General features: G+C 35.1%; 1 protein-coding gene and 1 pseudogene across 4 annotated transcripts in view; one reads left to right on the forward strand and one right to left on the reverse strand.

Moving 5' to 3' along the window:
* Window positions 1–22,807, forward strand: part of KCNH7 (potassium voltage-gated channel subfamily H member 7) — a 405,370-nt gene that overhangs the window by 151,340 nt on the left and 231,223 nt on the right. The gene's annotated exons all lie outside the window — the stretch shown is intronic.
* Window positions 16,222–18,530, reverse strand: LOC308521979 (targeting protein for Xklp2-like; annotated as a pseudogene). Its single transcript has 2 exons — window positions 17,695–18,530; window positions 16,222–17,627 (listed from the first exon to the last, which is right to left on the reverse strand). The product of its transcript is annotated as a targeting protein for Xklp2-like (transcript).

Raw genomic sequence — 22,807 nt, forward strand, 5'->3', positions numbered from 1 at the left:
ATAATTTTATAGATACAAAAGAACATGTGTGCTATATATAGCATGATGAGCATCAATCATGTTGGTTAGCTACATTTTGCCATTCATTACCTAGAAAGATGCTATTTTCTTTGTTGATTTTATTTCTGCAGTAGGTTTAAATATGGCATATTTTCTACATCTGAAAATAAAACAATTTTCTATATTCTTAAATTCTGTAAATTCCAAATATACCACATACTTTAAATATTCTCAAATAAGTTTTTAAAATTGATTTTCAAAAGCAAATTAAAGAAAATTTAGAAAGCTATTTCAAAATATCATTACAATTGAGAAATAGGGGATGCACACATAAATAAGGCATAATACATTAGTTAACACAAAGCTGAACCTTTCCACCGTTTTTTACCCTGAAAGAAAGATAATTAAAAGACAACACCGTGGGGTATTTTTTATATGACTCCTGGGTTACTGAATGGAGGAGAAATAAAGATAATGATATAAAGAAAACATTGAATGTGAGACTCATAACATAAAAGCAAGAAAATGCATAGTTTGATGATGTTTTTCTGTATTTAACTCTCTAAATTGCTCCTATATTTTAAATAACTGCTCTGAGTGTTTTCGTAATTAGTGCATCAGGGATGCAGTAATATAGAATGATGCTCTTAACTCTAGAGTTTTTAAGCGTTGGTAATAGCCCTTCCCCAAAGCATAACATTCAAATAATTTAAATTAAAACAATATATCTCAATAATCTCCCAGTTCACTCTAATATATTAAATACACATACATTAGCTTACACATGCAAACCTGAAAATTTTGCAATATTAACTTGTTGATCTCTCTGAGATGACTAAAGATATGACTACATGATAACAATTCTTTCTACTCTGAGACTGTAAAGCAAGACTACTGTTCTGGAAAGCTGCTATTGGCCAATCCCATTGTATGGATCTCTTCCCTTCTCTTTGTACTAGCATATCAAGGGCATATTATCAACTTGGCTAAAAAGATCTACTCTGTGTCTGAAAACTTTTACTATATGCTGCTGTTATTTCTAATTTCCTCCCTGTGACCTGTTATTTCAAATTTTGCCTCAGCCTATATTTATATTCCCTGAAGTCCAATTGGAATATAAAACTCCTGGACTCAAATCTTCTTCAAAAGCATCCAGTGCCTATTGTAGGTATGCACTTCAAACTGTGGCTAATGTTTTTAATACATTTGAAAATTATCATCTTCATTCAATGTTAAGGCTCCAGACTTTTCTCACTTTACATTTGGATAAATATTGTGCACAAGCCTAATATTACTCCCATTCCCTAAATATCCCTAATATGTTTGGAAAATATATCCTACTACAAAAACTTTGAGTTTCTTGGCAGAGATCAATAGGAAATTAGGCCACTTGACCCCAAGTATATGTCTCCAAAGTTTGTTAACATCAAGTATTAAGTAAGTTTCTCACTCTCCAAGCTTCCAAAGCAAAATCCACACAGACAGAGCCTCCAGATATACTCATTTGAGTTTTTTTTTTTTAATTTTGTAAGAAACAAGTTGACTCACTGTATACTCAAAAGAAATAAAAGCTAGAACAATAAAAATGCCTCATTTAGGGAAAAATGTTTGAGATATATGAACTTTTATCCTCATTTTATTTGACATTTGAAAAATAATTTTTCATAATATACATTTGTGGGGTTTTCTGATTTTAAAGGTCCTATTTATACTTTAGGAAATTTGAAAAATATAATTACACACAATTTCACCTCCAGGTATTATTATTTTGGCATATTTTGTTCTGATCCTTTTTCTAGGTGTGCATACCTAGAGAGAGGACTTATACATACATTTAATTTATTTTTTTTATTTTTTCATAAATGATACCCTTGTAAATTTTCTAAGCATGTGTAATTTTTCTCAGGGAAATAGCAGACACATGAAACAAGAGAGAACGTATTCTATCACAAAATGAAGCCTTATGTGACAGTGCTAAATGGAAAAGGCTATGGTAAAGTTACTTTGGAACTCTTCTTTTTTATATCAAATTTTAAACCCATGACAGGGGCAACTATTGGAGGTCTCCAAGGTACAGCTGCTTGGAACATTTAGTTCTAGTTTGTTTTTAAAATTACTCCCAAAGCTCCAGGGAATGTTGGCTGTGGCAGTTGCATGTCTCCTAGCATAGACGTAGACATTGGAAGGGCCTTGCTTGCCAGTGAAAGTTCAATTTTGTTCTTTCTGTTTCATCCTTTTTTGGGGGGGGGGGTGTGGGGGAGTAGATATTGTTTCATGCAACTGTGTCAATGGAAGCAGAGGAAATGGAGCATTTAGAATTTCTCTTGGTTGTTTTTCTAAATCCTACATGCTAAATGCCCAGAAAGTTGTAATTATTTCATAAATGGATAGCAGCATGAAATAGGCCCATTTTATTTATTTATATTTTTAATCTTTATTTTTGAAAGAATTACATATGTCCCTCTTTTTCCCCCATTGACCTCTTCTAGCCCTCCCCCATTCCCCACCTCAGGCCTTCACCACCTTATTGTCTGTGTCTATGAGTTATGCATATATGCATTTTAATGTACAATTGCTTTCTATTTAAGTCTAACAGAGATTTGGAGGTCTCTTCAATGAGATTTCCTTCTAGAGTACTTGATAAGTTCCATTGCTCACATTAAAACCATAAGAACATTTTCTAAATATTAACATGTTTCTCTGTAGTTGGAACAGAGCCTTGCTGATAACTCTTCCAGTCTGAATGGAAGATAGCCTTTTAGTAGTATCATTACTATAAGACAGTCAAGCCAATACTGATTGTCCACTTCAATGCATCCTTCCCTTCTATTTTTCCTGCTTAGTTTTTACTACATGATATAACTTTGTATGAATGTACTATAATTTATTTATCCAACATTTATTCACTTAATTTACATTTATTTTTCTAGTTTTCTTGCTGTTGGAAATAATCTTGCTATTTAAAATCAATAAATAAAAATTATTTTTCTGAATTATTGAATGAGTTTTCACTTCCTTTAGGAATCTAAAGGCTTCCTGTAGGTCCAAATTCCATCAGTACTTTGCACTGTCTGACTTCTTAATTTTTGTCAATTTAATGAATATAAAATGTTAACTCAAGCTTTAATTTGCATCTAATTTATTACTAATGATGTTGATTATATCTTAATATATCTTACATATGTTATATATAATATATCAATATATCAAGTATACTGTATTGTAAAATATGTGCTCATTTTTGCCTATTTTTCAAAATTAGCTATTTATTGTAGTTCTACTGATTTGTAGGAGTCTAGTATATATTTTACAATTAATTTTTGTTAGGTATTTGTTGTAAATATATTTTCCCAATTTGTAGTTTGTCTCTTTAATTTCTTTGTGTTGTCTTTTGAGGACTAGAAGGTCTAACTTATAATGCAATCATACTGATCAGTATTTTCTTTATGATTAATACTTTTAGGATCTTGGTAAATAAATATTTCCTTATTGCAAATTCTTAGAGCTTTTTAAGAAGGTTTTACAATTTGTTTTTTTCATGTGTTATTTTTACCTATAATGAATTTTGAGTGTATTTTAAAATATATATATTTCAAAATATATAGAGATTCAATATATATATATATATATATATATACTCTCCAGGAAATAGTGAGGTTTTACTAGGAGTAAGTAGGTGAAGGAAACCATAAAAGAGTTTGAAGAAGGAGGGAAGTATCCTTTAGATGCAATGATAATGCTGAAAGGCACTGGTGAATGGTTTAAGAAGCTAGAAATGGGAAAAAAAATAAAAGGATTTATTAGGGAATGTACAGAACATTTGGAAGATTTAGAAGGTAATCATCAATAAGATGTGAGAAATTCTGAGTAGGTTGGGCTTCTGATGAGGTGCATGGAAGTGTAAGGCCCGATGACATTATTGCTGGAAACTGTGGGAAAAACATGCATGGATTTAGAATTAGACTTGGATTCACATTCTATTTTTCACTATAAACAAACCAGGGAAATTTCTTCAATTTATTATTCGACTTCATCTTCTACTGAATCGGTCGTATGATGTTTAGAGACAACGAACAGGAGGCATCCAGCACAATCTCTGGTGCGTGGAAGTTACCCAGTAAACGGGGACGATTGCTACTGATTTGAGAACTAGAAGGCAATTGCTAAAGCAGGTATTTTTCACCTGGAGTTTACACATGGTTGGGCCTTAGGATGTTAAAGAATCCCCTAAAATGCAAGTAAAACAGGTTATCTGCACAAACACTCCTCTGGGGGAAAAGGTCTATAGCATTCGCAATCTTTTTAAAGGGGGTTTTGAATTTAAAACAGTTAAGAAGAAAAAAGTGATTGAAAAAGAAAAAGTTGGCAGGAAGAGGAGAGGGAGGAGAGGGAATGAAAGACATGGAAAGAGGAAAAGATGAAGACCAGAGAGGAAGTCCTGGCCAGTGTGGCTCAGTGGATTGAGCATCATCCCATGCACCAAGAGGTCACTGGTTCAATTCCTGGTCAGGGCACTTTCCTGGACTGCAGGCTCATTCCCCAGTAGGGGGTATGCAAAAGGCAGCCGATAGATGTTTATCTCTCATCAATGCTTCTATTTCTCACTATCCCTTTTTTCATCTAAAAAAAAAATCAATAAAAACATTTTTAAAAAAAGAACAGGGAGTAAGAACAGCAACTGAACAGGAATCATGACTTTATTTTTTTTTTAATCCTCACCCAAGGATATTTTTTTCCCATTGATTTTTAGAGAGAGTGAATGGGAGGGGAAGAGACACAGAGAAACAATTATGTGAGAAAGACACATCACACATTATTAGTTGCCTCTCTCACTCTCCCCAACCAGGCTTGGGATCAAGCCTGCAACCAAGGTACATGCCCTTGCCAGGATTGAACCCACAAACCTCAGTCTGCAGACCAATGCTCTATCCAGTGAGTAAAACTAGCTAGGGCTCCATTTATTTATTTTTTTAGAGAGAGTAGAAGGGAGGAAAAAAGGGGGAAGAGAGAAAAAGAAACATTGATGTAAGAGAGATACATCAATTGGTTTCATCCCACATGTCCCCACCAAAGCCAGGTATGAAACCTGCAACATAGGCACATACCCTTGCCTGGGAATTAAACCTGAGACCACTGAGCAACACTGGCCAGTGCAGAAATCGAAACTTTACACAGGGGAATCAATGTAGAGAATTTGCAGAGAAAGGAGACCATAGCATTGACATGGTCTTGAAGAGAAGGCTGAGTGGCAGAAATGAGTAGATAAGGTCAAACAGAATTAGGAAAGCCAGGTAAAACCATTGCAGCTTTGTAAAGGGGTCTGCAGTAAGGGCGGTGATTTTTAACAATCCTGGGAAGCTATTATATTTAAAGTTGCTTCTGTTTTATCTTTCCTTGTTACTCAAAACCATTTACACAGTTCAGTTTACTGTGTGATGTGTTTTGCATTGACATTTCTACCCCATTTTGAGACATTTAAGCCATCTCATTACTGTAATATTATCATAATATCTAATATAACCTGTTCTCAATTACTTTTATTAGGGTTGGATGAAGTTTATTCAAAGAGCTCTTCTCTACACAGGTTAAATGTTTAGATTTGCATTTCAATTTCTATTCTCTGACAAGAAATCATTTGATTCTCTTGAATATTTTCAGAGTAGACAAAAAAGCTAATGACATTTTTCTGGAAGAGCAAACTAATCAGCTCTCTATTAAAAAGAATAACTTAGTGTTAATCCAAATTAGGTGTTCCTTTGAGAAGAAAAAACATAAGAGAAATTCTATTTGAATTAGTTGTCATTAGTAAATCATCAAAAATGGTCTCAAAACACACACACACACACACACGCACACACACACACTTATGAAAAGAAAATAGAAAAGGGTAAGGAAAGCATAGCAAGCTCAATTTTTGCAAATATAAAATTTTCCCAAAAATATAAAACTAAGCGATATAAAGAATTTGGTATCAATATTAGGGAGAGAGTACCTGACGAGAGAATGGAGCCTTGTCAAGGAGTTTTGCTGAAGAGGTGACATTTGAACCTAGGTCTGAGGAATGACCAAGTGAAGAGGAGAGAATGAGTTCCTCTCATGATAGTAGCATATGCCAGATATTCATACTAACTTTTAAAAAAGTTTTTGTTTATTGATTTTTAGAGAGAGGAGAAAGAAGAGAGAGAGAGAGACACATCAACTTAATGTTCCACCTATTTATGCCTTCATTGGTTGATTCTTGTATGTGCCCTGTCGGGATCGAACCTGCAACTTTGGCATATCAGGATCATACTCTAACTGAGCTTCCTGGCTAGGGCTCTTATTAGCTTCTTTCATATGGTATCAATATTATATATTGAAACACAGCTGTGCAGAATATAACTGGACACTTTGGTTCTAAATTATAATAAAGATCCAGTATAAAAGTATAAATGAAGCTAAGTCATGAAATAGATTTCTTTCATATAAGACAACTGTACTATATGGTTTACAATCGGGAAAAATGCTCACAGGTTTTAGCCATGTGGAATTCTTTAAAGGCCTCACAAATTACTACACTTTGCCAGGAATTGTGCTAGGCTTTAGAGATTCAAAGAAATATAAGATAATGCTCCTGCATTCTGAGATCTCATAATCAAACTAAAAATCCATAAGAGCAATGAGAAAAAATATCCTATAACTATGCCGAGAGTCAAACTCATTAGCTTATTTAAGTGCTTGAATAACTTGAAGGTGGAAGCAATTACTTTTTCCTTTACTCCTTACTGAATTGTTTGGCTCTCCCTAAAGGCCCAATAAAATAGGAATAAATTATATGAGTAAACAATCAAATAGCCCTGTGTCACGAACATAAAAATATATTGTTATTGCTATATAATTGTATAGATGAATGTAAACTTAGCTATGTTTAACTATGCTCTGTTACTGGCCCAACAACAAAGAGAGAGCAGGCTGCCTTTTAATTCGAAGTAAATATTCTTAGTTGTAAATATCCTCTGAAAATCATTTCTCTCTCTCTCTCTCTCTCTCTCTCTCTCTCTCTCTCTCTCTCTCTCTCTCTCTCTCGATATAATATTTAATGGCAACACATCATCAAAGAAGCCTTTCAAGGCAGAACAGGGAAATTAAGACGCAGGATTTGTTCTCAGGTTCTTCTGAGGTCTCACTGAGTTTTCATGAGAGATTCCTCATGTGCTAGTGCCAAGAACAAGAAAACGCATTCTGTACTACTATGCATAGCAATGAGACTTCTCGGGGAACTAATATTTCAATGATGTCCAAATAATAAGTGAATATTAAAAATCCATTGAATGCAAAATAACACTAGACAGTTGTTATTAAAAACCTAAAGGTCAAAATTATTTTCAAGTTATTCTGGCATGCTTTTGTTCTCTGACAATTACTATGTGTGCAGAGTTGAGCCTTCTGACATAATTATTCAGATATAATCTCTAAGAAATCTTCCAAATACAAAAAGGCTTTAGTGCTTTTCATTTCAAAATCCACACTCATGCATAACAAAGAACATGCTCCTCCTCTGAGAAGGTTTTGTCTTGAATGGGTAAGGAGAAAAAAACACCAAGGTGGAGATAGTTAATAATTGATAGTGGAACTAGAGTCTTAATGAAATTTCCATCTTCCTGAAACATGAACTCTGTTTAGTACTTTGTATTATTACCTAACACTGATTGTGTAGTTACCTGCCATAGCCTAGCCGAAGCTTCAATTAGCAATATAAAATATCTGTGTTGGACATTTATTTCAAGTACTATTCTCTCTCTGTTTATCTCAAATAAAACCATATAGGCAGTGGTGAAGAGAAAACTATCATGCTAGAAACATGTGTTCTTGCTCAACACATTTAACTTAAATAGTTGCTTGTTTTTCAGTTTCAGAAACCAATACTATTAATGGTAATATCTCATTGAAACAGATTATGTATTTTTGGGGTGTTCTGTGGAGTCATTTAAATTTCAAACCATTACCTTGACAGTGATTAAATTACACTTTTATTTAAAAAAAAATTAAAGATGATCATTTGCAGAATATTTGTAATATTTGGAAAGAATCCTCAAATATTAGGTCCATTCCCAATTTTGTTATTGTTGTTAATCCTCACCTGGGGATATTTTTCCATTGATTTTTAAAGAGACTGGAAAAGAGGCAGAGAGACAAAGAAAGAGAAACATCAATGTAAGAGAGACACATTAATTGGTTGCCTCCTGCACGTGCCCTGACCAGAGCCAGGGATTGAGCCCACAACCAACCGGAATCAAACCCAGGACCATTCAGTCCACAGGGCGACATGCTATCCACTGAGCCAAACCGGCTAGGGCCCATTCCAACAAAGAAGCTAATAAGAGCCCTAGCCAGGAAGCTCAGTTAGAGTATGATCCTAATATGCCAAAGTTGCAGGTTCGAACCTGACAGGGTGCATACAAGAATCAAACCTGAAGATACTCAAGCCCAGAAAGAAATGAACTTCAATTGCCTAATGTTCTAGAATCAGAGATGATAAAAATGAGCAGTATCCTTAGAAGCCCATCATCTAATGAAGCAACAACCTATCATGAGAGACAAGTAAGCATCTGGTACCTGCCGGCATTCTTCCAAGAACAGGGAACTACAAACTGCTCCCAAACCGTACATGCCATTTTTGAACAACTACTTGTAACTTTTATATATTGGTTCATGTTCTGCCCTCTTTGTCTCACACATTCTTTCTCTCTTCCACACTGCTTTCACTTCTGACTGCAACACTCACAACCCTTTGGAAATCTCTCCTGCCCATTCTTAACAGTTCCCCCAGGCCTCATAGGAACTTTCCTTCAAATTTTAAATCTTCCATTGAGTCTTTCTCTGAGGATTGTATTCCATCGATTTCCCTTCAAAAATATGATATCAAGAATAAAGACTATAATAGTTTGATTTTTTATCTTATTGGACAAAGTAGAGTTCATTATACAATTCATGTAACTGTGAAAATAAAAATTTCACAATTACATGAATTGTATAATATACCAAATTATGATTTTTAAAAATTATATATTATCTTATGTTAGCATTATGTTATTTGTAGCATTTCTTTAAAGATGACCTTAGATACTCTAAAGTCTGATTATTAATAATAGTGTCCCCATTATAAGCACATTTTATAAAATTATTTTATTATATTTTTATGGGGACTTGGGGTATTTGCAATGAGCTAGAAAGAATTAATTTAGAAACAGTAGCCAATTAAGGACATTAAGGATTGTAGTACTTTAATATAATTGAAATCATTCTATAGCAATGGATAAAGTAGTAATTATGCAATTTCCTCAGCCCAGAAGAACAGAGCCTTTGTAAGGGCCAAATTGTTGAAGCTGCCTTCTTAATATGTAGGTCAGACTTGAGCTGGAGGCATCTTGAAGCATGTTAAGCATTCATTAACATTATGTGAAAACACTGCTACTGTAAGGAAACAGTACATTTCCAAAGAAGATGCCAATATTTCTGAACATATTATTTACAAATGAGTACTGTTTCCTCATCAATAAATTGTTAATGCAAATAAATAATATTAACTGAGTGCTTAATTTGTGGTAGTCACCATGCTCAATCTTCTTCATGTATTATTTCTTCTATTTCTTAAAATGTTTTGAATTCTATAATACTATTAACTCCATTTTACAGATGAGGAAAAATAAAGTTTATAGAAAATAATTTGCTAATGATCATAATTCTAGTTGGCAGCAAAGATAGCACTTGAACTAGGTATGTCTGACACCAAAACACAATTTGCATGAAAACACTAGGATGGCAGTTTTTCAAGTTATTAAAATATTTCAAAGGAACAAATTCCATAAACTTAGAGGTTTCTCTTAGTAATAGCTAGGGCTATTACTAGTTTTCAAGTTTTAATTGTATAAATATTTTTCTCTCTCATTGTACTCCATAAAGCACTTTTTAATTCTCAAACTATAAGCATTCTTTCATTTGAAATTTCCCCAAATGCCCAGAATTTGACCACTATATTTTGCCTTGTTAAATTGTTTCAGCAAAACAGTAAATGCATATTGAAACTCCAGCCTCCTGGTTACTCTCCATTTCACAAGACTAGCAAGAAAACACTTGCATGATGTTGTGGATTTTAAGTGAAGCCAGTGTCACTGAGCCCTAAGGCACATCTGTGACTTCCAACAAACACATGTAGCTGGTGTGGGTGTTTCTGCTGCCATGTCCCTGGGAGTTACCGAAGGGTGACACAAATGGAAGAAGCATCCTGGCAGTAGAAATTACCCTGCCCATATAATTCAAATATTGAAAACAACACACCCCTTTGAGAGCCCACATGTATGTCATGCCTTTTCTTGTGAAAGCACTGTAGATAGCTAAGTTGGAAATCTTTCAGTTAATCACATAATTCAAAAATGTATGTTGTATGCCTACTGCACATGAGTCATTTCAAGGGTCATGAGGGATACAGAGACAAGATTCCAAGACAAACTTAACCATGTGGGCCTTACAATCAATTTGTTTACAAAAAAATGCATGTGCTAATGAAAATTAAATGGCATAAAATCAAATGACAAGATAATAATGCAAAAGGTACTGTGTTCTACCTCAATGCCTTACATATAGGAGACAGTCAATACAAATTGGTTGTTATGATTAATATACTAGTTGAGTTGTGCACACCAATGAGTGCTTTTAGAGTCTAGCCAGGGATCATTACTGGGGAGTATTCAGGAAACTTGAACAGGTATGTGGAGGTAAGGATCAGTAGGGCTTGAGATAGTGAATTTAATCAAGGCACCCTCTCTACTTAATACCTACCTATTGAAACTTATTAGGTTGAGGAATCTTTAGTTTCACTTAAAAGATGTACTCTGAGTGGCCACATCATTGTGCTTCTTATGAGCAAATAAAAGAAAGTAACTGCTTGGGCTTCATTGAAACTGAAATGGTTAAAAAATATGTATAAGGTGTTCCAATTATTAAACTGATTTAGATGTTCCAGACTCTGATATTTTTCTCTGTCATATTTTAAAATTATGCTTTATTATTCTGAAATAATTATAAGAAATGAAGTTATAAGAAATAATACAAAGAGATCCCATGCACCCTTTACCTAATTTCCCCCAGTGGTAACATCTTGCAAAAATACAATAAAGCAATCAGGATATTATCATGGATAGAATTAAGATAGAAAACATTTCTATCACAGGATCTCTTAGGTTGCCTTTGTGATCACTGCTACTTTCCTCCTATCCCAATGTCCTCCTTAATCTCTGGCAACCCCTAATCTGTTCTCTAGTTCTATAATTTTGTCATCTCAAAACTGTTATATATAAATAGAGCACAATAATACAGTATTTATCCTTCTTTTCCTCACTCAGCATAATTCCCTGGACATTTATCCAGGTTTTTGCATGCATGGGTAGTTGCTTTTATTGTTGACTAGTATTCCATGGCACGGATGTATCAGAATTTGTTCAATCATTCATCTACTGAAGGACATCTGTGTTATTTCTAGGATTTGGCTTTTATAAATAAAGCTGCTATAAAAATTCATGTACAGGTTTTGTGTGAACATAAGTTTTCATTTCTCTGTGATAAATTCCCAGGAATACAATCGCTTTATTAGATGGCAGGAACATGTTTATGTTGTAAGAAAGTGCCAAACTGTTTTACCGAGTGGCTTTACCATTGAACATTCTCATGGACAATGAATGAGTGATCCAGTTCCTCTAAACCCTCAGGAGCATTTGGTTTTGTCAGTATTGTTTATTTCAGTATTTTGATAGCTGTATAGTGATATTTTATTGTGTTTTTAACTTTCCTTTCTCTAATTGTTAATAAGATTGACATGTTTTCATATGATTATTTGCCATAAGTATATTCTCTCAAGTGGAGTGTCTGTTTATGTTCTTGTTATTTTCTAATTGAGTTGTGTATTTCTCTACTGCTGATCTTCTTGAGTTACATAGTATGCCATAGACTAGTCCTTTGTTGGTTATGTGTTGGTATGTGTAAATGTTTTCTCCCACTCTGTAGCTTGTCTTTTTACCAAAGTTTTTTAGTTTTAATGAAGTCCAAGTTATCCATTTTTCCTTTGATGGGTCATGATTGTTATGTTAAGTCTAGATCTTAAAGATATTACCCTATTTTTAAAAAGTGTAGCCTTGTATTTTACATTTAAACTTGTAATACATTTCAAATTAATTTTCATACAAGGCGCGAGGTTCAGGTCAATTTTTTTTGTTTGTTTGGTTGGTTAGTTTTCTGCCTATGGATGGGATGCCCAATTACTCCAGCTCCATTTGTTGAAAACGTTACCTTTCCTCCACTGAATTGCTTCTGCATCTGTGTAAAAAATAACGAGGGGTTGCTCGGCTGGTGTTGCTCAGTGGTTGAGCATAGACCCATGAACCAGGAGGTCACTGGTTTGATTCCCAAGGCACATGCCCAGATTTAGATGTTTGGTGACATGTAATATCTCATATGTCTCTTCCACTAACGTAAGATAATAAAAGGAATAGTCTACAAAGCAGATACTTACTAGTACCTGGCAAGCTACAGAGGACTTAATCCCTCAACCCACAAGGTCTGCTCAAGGAGATAAGAGGACCACCTTATATAAAGGAAGAATTGATTGGTGAAGAGAGAAGCCATAAATGTGAGATGTCTCCAAATAAAAACATAAGGATGGGGTTCTTCCTAACCATATATGTGAAAAATGATACTATTGACTGTCAGAGACCAGAACAGAAGGCACAGAGGAAGTACATTTTAATGTAGGCAATGTGATAGGGGTTGGAGGAATAAAGAAGAATGTCTCAGCATTGAGTCCTCTTGATTGAGGCCCTAATTAATTACCTAAAACAAAAAGGACCCTTCCTGTATGATTCTTAAAGTAAGAAGAATGAAGGAGAGAGGGGGGGAAAGGTAGCCAGGTGGTCCTAGATTAGGAGTAGGAATCCTTTGTGGAAAGGTGGAGGGTTAAGAGTTAAATTGCAAGTGACAATGACAAGCTGTTACTCAGTAGTATGTGTCAGGCTGGCCTAGCAAAGCACAGTGCAAGACTTAGGACACTGGAGGAAAAGAGATTGAGTACCTCAAATAATTTGTAAGCTAATCCAGTGGGATTGTTTGGTTCCATTCATTTCAATTGATGTATTGCTTCTATTTATATGAAGAAAAACTACCTAAAAAGCAAACTGACTATAGTCAGTTTATTAAAAATTACACTGGGCGATGTGGCATACTGAATTTTAATGTTCAGCCATTTGTTTGGCATTAAAATAAATCATCCAGGCCTGGAAACAAGAGAGAAATGTTTATCTAGCCAGTGAGGAAAAGAGAATGTGAGAAACCAGCCAAGCTTGATTTTGCATGGATTAGAAAGCATGAGGAGTGTCCAGCAACCAGCAGGAAGCAGCAATCAACATGATACTGGCTCTTTGGTTGATAGCACTTGGCAACAGCTGTAATAAATGTCCTACAAACAGAATGATTCAGGTAAAAACTGGAAAACATTCAGTGAAAATCTTTCCTCAGAGGAAGATGAATGCTTTATATACATTTAATCAGTTCTTCGTTTCTGTCCTTGGGTACGATTCTGACTTACCCCTTATTTGATAATGCTGATTTTAGGCTGTCTTCGGGAAATAATGTTGCTTCATAAAATGCTCTCGTTGTCAATTAGAAAAATGTGCTAGATAAATACTAGGAAACATAAATTTGGAAAGGAGACATTTTATGCATGGATTCTAAAATACCTAAAATCAAAGTAGGTGCAAAAAGGAAGCTCTAATTAAATGGACATGGCTCTTCCAGCAAAGGTGAAGTGACTTTTTGTTGTATTTTTTAAAGTGAAAAACAAAATTATTCTCATTAATTGGAAGAAAAGAGAGAGCCCACATAAGAGGCATATTTGATAGCTTTTTATGGCAGCAAGATGTTTTCAAAAGCACTTTTAGCTTGTTGGTAAAAACTGATGGTTTTCTCTCACATGGCAAGAGAACAACAGAGTTTTCCAGCAGCTGCTCAAAAGTGAGAAACTTCAAATGCATAAAGCAATAAAGAATCAGACAGTTTTGCTGATAGTTTTATCAGTGGTTATTTTGTACAAAATGAAATGAGGGGAATTCTCGGTCAAGATTTTCTATTTTTCACTAGGTAACAAAGACAAAGATGTAAATAGATCACTCTTGACAACGTTATTATCTAAAAAGAATTAGTAGAAATTGTGACTAAAATGGCAAGGCAGCATTTCTGAGCCTGTGTAGGTGACTGTGAAATCAACACTAGGATTTGCAAAACTTTAAGGTCAAAATAAGGATTAAACTCATTGAATGTTAGGGCAACAGATAATTCAGAGCACCCCAGATCAAGTTGGAATAGGCAACGATTATACATCTGTACAGGGAATGAGACCATAAAATGTATAGTATTTCCTTTTGGACCTATTATTATTATCCCCAAGAATGGTGATTCCATTGCATTTGTCTCCCACTATATTTTAAGAAACTTAAGGAAAGAGATTATGTCTTACCTATTTTTATAAATTAAAGTCTAGCTGATTTCTTGGCATATAATGTATTTAAATATTCACTGAGAAAAATTAAACTATCGAGTAACTCCAAAATATGACTTCTATGTCAGATGTATTAAATCAACATTGTTCAATAGAGATTTCTGTGATGGAAATTTTTGGCACTGCCCAATTTGATAGCTGATAGCCACATATATCTATTAAGCACTTGAAATATGGCCAATGCAACTAGGAACTTAATTATTAACTTTATTTTATTTTAAATAATTTAAATGTAAAATTAAGTAGTCACATGTTGGACAGTGTGGTGCTACATTTTGCAAAAGAATAGAAGAAGCAGAAGGTGTTGGATATATAACCTGCTTTTTAAAATACTACTTGACTATTATCTGTTCCCCATCTCAATTTATCATCTTTCATCAAGTAAGCAATCCAAAAGAAAAATAAAATAATCTCATATATCAGGTTAGATAAATTTGACCAGTTGTTTCTTTGTTGACTTATCCATCTCATCACCGTTGACTATGTGTCTATGGCAGAGCACAATGGAAGACACTAAGCACACAGACCTGTTGATACCTTGGGTCAGTTAAGTACTTGCAGAGTATCTGGGTATGTTCCTTAAACCTCCTGAGTCTAGTCCCCTCATCAGTGAAATGAGAAGTATACCCATTGATGGGTTGTTGGGAGGATTAAAAACATTATTCTTAGTCTTTATTACAATGCCTGATACATAAGAGATAGTAAATGCTATGACTTTTATTTTTCTTATCTTTCGTAAAAGAAAATAATTCATTCTTATTTAGTTAAATCTATCAGATTTTTCTTAGCTTTATGATTGTTGGTTTCCATTTTATTTAGGAAGTCTTCCCCTACTTTTCAACTTCATTTACATGATTATAAAATATTCTTCTCTATTTTTATCTAATATTTTGATATTTGTTGGCAAATTTTAAAACATCAAAAAACAAAAACAGGGAAGAAAAGACAAATTTATTTATTCCAGTCCAGGTTACTGGAGGACTTAAATCGTGTGCTGCACCGCATTCCCTGTTATTATCAGCACCAACAAGGGAAGAATGTTTCCTAACAGCAGCAGCTCTGCCGAAAGCTTGCCCATGGCTACTGTGAGGCTTCCCAGCAGTCCACATGTTCATCTTCTTCATTGTGTAGTTAATGAGGCCTTTCCCCTTGTAGCAAATGGCTCCTTAACTCTAAATTCATTTTGTGCAAAGAGGAAAGAATTTGATATACTGATCATTCCTCATTGAAGCCATGACTTAAATCCTATCTCAATATTTATCCTTATTTTCTTATTTAAAATAGAAAAAAAGGCGGGGGTAAGGGGAGAGGCAATAGAAATTACACTGTAGGATATAAAGACTTTAAATTCTAGTCAGAGTTAAATCTATTTTAAAGGTCAACTGATGGTTTGAAGGAAATAAGGACATGGAGTCAGATGGAGACATATGCGAGTTGTCTCATTATTGGTTTCAATAATGCAGGATAATTCTCAACAACATTGGAGTCCACACTTGTTAGGTATGCTGTGTTGGACATGGGTAGGTAGAAGTCCGATGAAATGGGTTCTCTCCATGCCCCCATGATAAAGAAAGAAGGCTCCTGGTTTGATGGAAAAAGAAGCTCTGTTCTCAGGTGGTGTCTGCAGCTCACAGCTGAGGTTAGCAGTGGAACGGAGTGGAGAACTTGGGAGATACAGGCACAGTCAGAGGCAGGTCATGTGACTTTATCTCCACATCCAGGTATTTCCATATTGGGTTTGCCTTGTGCTTCAGTTCTTTCCATAGCCTGTCTAGCTCCTTCTTCTGCTGCTCTTCCTCCTGCTGCCTGGCCTCCTCCAACTGCTGGCCTCTCTGGTCTTCTACCACAGACATTTTCTCCTCCTGCTCTTGCAGCTCCTTGGCTCTCTTCTCAATGACCAGCTAAAAAGGTTCCAGAACTAGAGAACCAAAAAGTTCCTCAGCAATGGACTTTTTCTCTTTCTTGGGAGCAAAGGGCTGCTCCTGGAAGATGATGTTGCGTGAACAAGTCTTGAAGCAAGTTGCTTCTTCCTGCTCTCCAGTTCTTCCTCCATCTGGAGCTTCCCAGTCTGTGCCTTCACAGCACCTCTTTGGTCTGTCTCCTAGCAGAAAAGCTCAATCGGGGTTTCCCTCTTCACGCCCTTCTCTGGCCGGTTAACGGTGTTTAAATGAGGCTAAGGAAGTGCCTTGAACTCGGGCACCTTCCCTTTCTGCAGTTCTTTAATTTTCTTCTCCTTCCATAACTGACGTTCTTTGTCTGGAGACTCAAAAGAGAAAGGGCATATTTCCACAGCTTTTGCCTCTGGGATATTGGGCTTAAAAGGCTCCCCAAAATGTGATACGGGTTGAGCTCTTATCACTACCAGCTCCTCTTCCTCATGTTGGTGGACATTCAGATTCTGTTCTTTAATGGAAAGGCAGACTTGGGGGCAGTGATTGGAAATACATTGTTTTCAGGAACATCCACAGGATCTTCGAAGATCTTAGTCAGGCAAGGTTTGGAATGAAATTCAAAGTGTTCTTCTGACTTCTTCTTTGACTTAAAATCCTGGATTCTTTTCTTAATTTCCAAATCAAAGTCAATGGGCTGAGGGTGTGGCTTCACAGGTGGTTTCTTGGACAAGATAAGCCCACCTTCAAGAATTCCGAGATCAAGTTCCCATGTTTTGAATTTATATTGTTGCAGTTTCTCAAGGGCCTCGGCCTCCTGATCTGCTGCACTTTTGCAGGTCACAGGAGCCAGTGGTCTCCTTGCAAGCTGTTTGGTTTGCAACACAGGAGTCTGTGGGTCTCTGGAAGTCTTGGCCACAGCAGATTTGGGGGGTAGCAAAGTAAGATCCTCCTTCTTGCTCCTCAAATGACATATATTAGAGGTTCATTTATAGAAGGATTTGACCTGCTGTGTAAAAGGCACATAGGAATGAACTGTTTCATCAAGAGTAATTTTCTTTCCTTGGGACAGGTTGAAACACTATAATGGTGCATCCTTTGGTCACTTGGGCAGGAAATAGAGGGCGCTCTTACAATTCTGATGGAAAGTTCACTTTCTGAAATTATATATATTATATCAGAGAGGAAGGAAGACGGAGAGAGAGATTTTAAAAAAAAGTTCACTTCCCAATACACCGCCTTGTTCTTAGGATGTTCTTTGATTCACTCTCTGTGCGTAAGTGGAAGTCAGCTGTTTGGTTACCTGGCTCACTGATTTTTTCACAGGCTGCCCTGCTTTTGCAAAAGCAAGTTTCTTGAATTCTTCATTATTTTTTCTGCATCTCCATTACCTTCTATATTCCCATGCTCTTGCTCCTCAGTCCTTTTTAGAATTGTTTGCCTTACAGGTGACATACAAGGCACAGTATGTCTGTCTGGCTCTCTCTGGGGAAGACTCATTCTTTCCACAAGTATTTTGATGAGCACAACTATCTTCCTCTTCTGGCTTCTTTTTATATTTAGAGACTTTCATTCTTCTGGAGGTGGAATTTCACTGATGATTATTGGAATAACACATTTTCACATGGTATAGGCATAGCTTTCATTTTTACACGGTGTTTTCCTTTGTGTGCCAAATCCTTCTCAGCACAGAGTCTAACATATCGTCTCTGAGGCTGGGTTGGAGTATTTCTTGAGATGGTTCTCTTGACCTCGAGGGAAGGACAAGCATTTGGAGGAATTGACTGTTGTACCAGATTTCCTTTTTCAGACTCTTTGTAATAAGTGTTGTCAATTGGTCTCAAATGTGTGACAATAGCTTTCTGAGGATTTGCCTTTCTCAAAGGAGATTTGTCCTGAAAAGGCCCTGCCCTATTTTCCCTGGGAAACTTATTCTCCAACTAGGCCTCCTCTTCAAAACAAGAATCTATCTTTGGGGGATCTTCCTCATCATTCAAAGATGTAAAACTGATGAAGTCCATGGGAGCATCATCAAAATAAGGAGCTTTAGCTTGTGACATTGTCCCTACCTGTGGTTTAATCTGCTAGTCCAATAAAAGTTTCAATATGCTTTCACCTCTCTTCTGAAATCTAGGAGTCTAGCATGTACTTCTTATCAAGAACTTCTCAGCTGCAACAGTGGAGTGCCCATAGAACTGCAATGGGATTCAGTCAGTGCTGTTGAAAATTTGAACCCAGGCTCTCCAGTCCTAATATTTTGATTTTTAATCCATATAAAATCTGATAGCATAGAGCACTCTAGATGATCTAATTTTATTTCATTTTGAATGATTAACTGATTGTCACAACACTATTTCTTGAATAGTCTATCCTTTCCAAAAAGATTTCAATGCCATTTATTCAAGCTAATTAATATTTATTCAGATGTATTTTTCTGGAGCCTATAGTGTTGAGATTTTGATTGGAATTGCTTTAAATTTATAGATTAATTTGAGAAGAAAATGACTTTCTAAATCAACTGAGTATTTAAATCTGAAGGTGATATATTTCTCTAATTATTGAGTTATTTTTAGCATTGCACATTCAATAAGCTTGGAATTTTCTTTAGATAGTCATCATGCATTCCTTTTTCAATGTATTCTCAATAATTTGTTTTTGTTATTGTTGGTATTACAAATTATATTATTTTTGCCATTATATCTTCTAATTGGTGTTTCTGCTTTATAAAAAATCCATTGAGCTTGGGGAACTTACTATCTTGCTGAATAATTTTATTACTTCCATTAATTTTCACTTTATTTACATGAATTTTCCTCTTAGATCATCTTATCAACTACAAGTCAGAGGGGTTTCTGGAATTAGCTTGTTGCCCTAAAAGCTATAAAAGATACCCCCCCCCATGTGAGCTCTCTCTTTACCCATCATTAGTAAGAGTAATTTTATTTTTCACTTTTAAAAGTACAACAGAAACTCACTTCACTTTAGCTGGAAGAGCCATGCCCATTTCAAGAGCTTCCTTTTTGCTCCTACTTTGATTTCTGGTATTTTAGAATCTGTACACAAAATGTCTTCTTTCCAAATTGATTTTTATAGTATTTATTTAATACATATTCCCATTGTATCAATGAAGTAGTGAAAGTGTAATCATGTGGAACACTTGCCAGAGCTCTTGCATGAGGGTATTTTTCTTATGCAGCAGCCCATTGATGAGACAAGCAAGTCATCTAATATTTGGAAGCCTAAAGGAATATGTGTGTACACATGCATGTATCTTGATTTTATATATAACTAATTCATCATTATTTTTATGCAATTTGATACTTTCAGTAAAAACTATGACATTATACATATGAGACTTCCTTAAATTGCATGGTCAATAAATCAGTCCTTCTTTTATTTAACAATTTCTGAATATCCAGTATGAACAAGTCACTACTACACTTTGAGACTGCAAAGGAAAAAAGCTATAGTTTCTATTCTCAAAGAATTTACTCACTATAAAAATTCCATGTGACTCTATCCTGGCAATCAATGAAGTGACAGATGTCATGGCCAGATTATTCCTGAGGCCAAGCCAACCACTCAGCCACCACAAGTTCCTAAGTAGTTCCAAATCCAAGACATTAAAATGTTATTATACAATGAAATATCAAAACCACTGGTAGTCTCATATCCTTCGGGTTTTACTTTATTAACAAATATTTAGCTATGAATTTCAAATCATTTCTATAGACTATGTAGTATGTAGTACATCGTCTCCTCTCTCACTTCACCCACCACTCAGCCTATATCTTTTTATTTTAGCTCCTACCTCTACCTTTCATGATAGATTATTTCCTTTTGTAAACTATTCAATGTAAACTATTTAATGTAATTCCCAATATTGTTGCTCTTTCTTCTACTATCCTCATGTATAACAGAATACTAGAAAGTTAAACAACAAAACCCTCTGGGGTGGAGCAGAGGTTGAATATTCAATTTTTTTCTGGCTACCCAATTCTACTTTTTAAATCATGTAATAGCTATAGAACACTTTTTTTCTTCCCTTTGAAAAGAAATCATGCTGCCTGGGGCCTGATTCTACCTAAAGCAGCTGTACCTCTAAAAGTCTTCATTCCTCACCAGTCCTTCACCCGCTACTAGCTTCTACTTGCCTAAAGTGAGAAAATAGTAACAGGCAACATTTGTTGAATACTTATCATGCGCCAGCTAAAATTCCAAATGCTTTGTCTGCATTTACTAATTTAATCTTTACTGCTATGAGGCACCCCTTTTTTTTTCTTTTATAGATGAGGGAACCAAGGCCACACGGGGTTAGGTAAATTGTCCAAGGCATTTGCCTAGCACAGAACAAAGCCAGGATTTGCACTCAGGGAAGTAAACTTAGCAGTTACACATTTAAACACCAGGCCACTTAAAATCATCTGTAACTTGCTTTGGTATAATGAAATGAATCATTATGCAACTCACAACAAAATTAGAGAAGTTTAGGAGAAAAGCTTTAAAAATTGGTAAAAGAGCCCAGCTGGCATGGCTCAGTGGTTGAGCATGGACCTATGAACCAGGAAGGTCATGGTTCAATTCCCAATCAGGGCACATGTCTGGGTTGCGGGCTCGATCCCCACTGTGGGGCAGCCAATCAATGATTCTCTCTCATCATTGATGTTTCTATCTCTCTATTCCACTTCCTTCTTCTCTGAAATCAATAAAAAAATATCTATTTTTTTTCAAATTGATAAGAGAGATGGTAAGGTTATCATGTAGGGAGTTACCAAAGAAGATTAAAATTTCTTTTTTTCTGGGAAGATGTTTATGATAGCAGTCCATAAAAATAATGAAAGATATAGTTAAAATAAATAAATACTTGTCTACTTAATTTTGGAATATCAGAACTTAAAGAGGACTTTGGAAATTTTGAGAGGTGACAATGTATAAATAAAAGGAGGGCACTGCATGGTAGCAAATGATAGCAAACCAGGTTTTACACTATGCATTTATAAGGGTGATAACTTCCCACTTTTCAAATGAAGAACAGATCTGTATGGAATAGAGAAGGAAATCTTCATTTCTCTGATCCTACAGATCTTACTCCTAATCCTGTTCTCCTGACTCTCATAGACTCCTGAAATTACTGGGTCAAAGATAATGTTATTACCATCTACATAGTATAAACTTGATGCATTCACCTTCAAAGAATTTATAAATATTAGTTCATTTATCACATCCTCATAAGGTACTACTATCTCTATTTTACAGTAAAATGAGGTACAAGGAGATTATATAATTAGCTCATGATATGACTGATTCATAGAGCTGGGCTTTAAACCCTAGTAGTCTAGCTCCAGAATCCAGGTTCCTAACCTCTACACTAATGAGTGTTTTTCAGTGTCTGTTCACAGTATTAATAAGCCATACATAAAAAGCAGTTCTGTAGTCAAACCAGTTTATTTTTGTCAACACATCAGATCCTTTAATAAGAAAATGTGTAATATAAATATTACTCTGTAAATTATCATCAAGGTTAAATGATATAATCTTGCTACCACTCAACAATTTTAGATTTATAAAAATGAAAAGAAGAGACAGGTTATAGTATGCAGTATCTCTAAGCAAATGATTCAATGACATATAAACATTTTAGAAAATCTTAATGTAGTATCTTGTAAGTAATTGAAATTACTTCTAAAAAAATCGGAGATATGCGAAGACATCTTGAACCTTTCTAGGATAACATTATGGAAAATCACTATGCCCTAGTACCAATAACCCCTCATCAAATACAAAATACAGAGCTAGGTAATCCATTAGTTTGTTTTACAACTTGCCTTACCAAAATCTTTATTTAACCATATAATACATCCCACCCATCTCAGCCATAAATAATTCATATATTTCTTCTTAAAGACGTTCGTTTACTTGCTCTCCCATCTTTGGACTAGTGTTTTTCACTAATGATTAGGATAACAGGATTAAAATGCAAAAATACTCTCCTTATACATCTTTGTTTTACAGAATAGAATCTACAGAACAGTAGCAAAAATCTATGAAACAAAATGTATTTGAGGCAAAGCCAAGACTCAAAGCACAATTTATATACCAGTCCTCTTTGTTTATGAACCACATACTTGATAGCTTTTGATTTTCTGGGCATGTGTAATTAGGACTTTTTTTCTTAGATCCACAGCCAGGCTTTATGATCAACTACAACTGGCTCTTAGTGGAACATACACAAATATAAATTGGAGAATTTACTATTGCAGTCCAGAAGTCTAGACATTAAGAGACAAAATCTCAGACCTAGATAAAAACACAAAGATCAATCTCATTCTTCACCCCA

This window comes from Myotis nattereri (genome assembly GCF_964212035.1).
Source record: "Myotis nattereri genome assembly, chromosome: 7".
NCBI classification, from domain to species: Eukaryota; Metazoa; Chordata; class Mammalia; order Chiroptera; family Vespertilionidae; genus Myotis; species Myotis nattereri.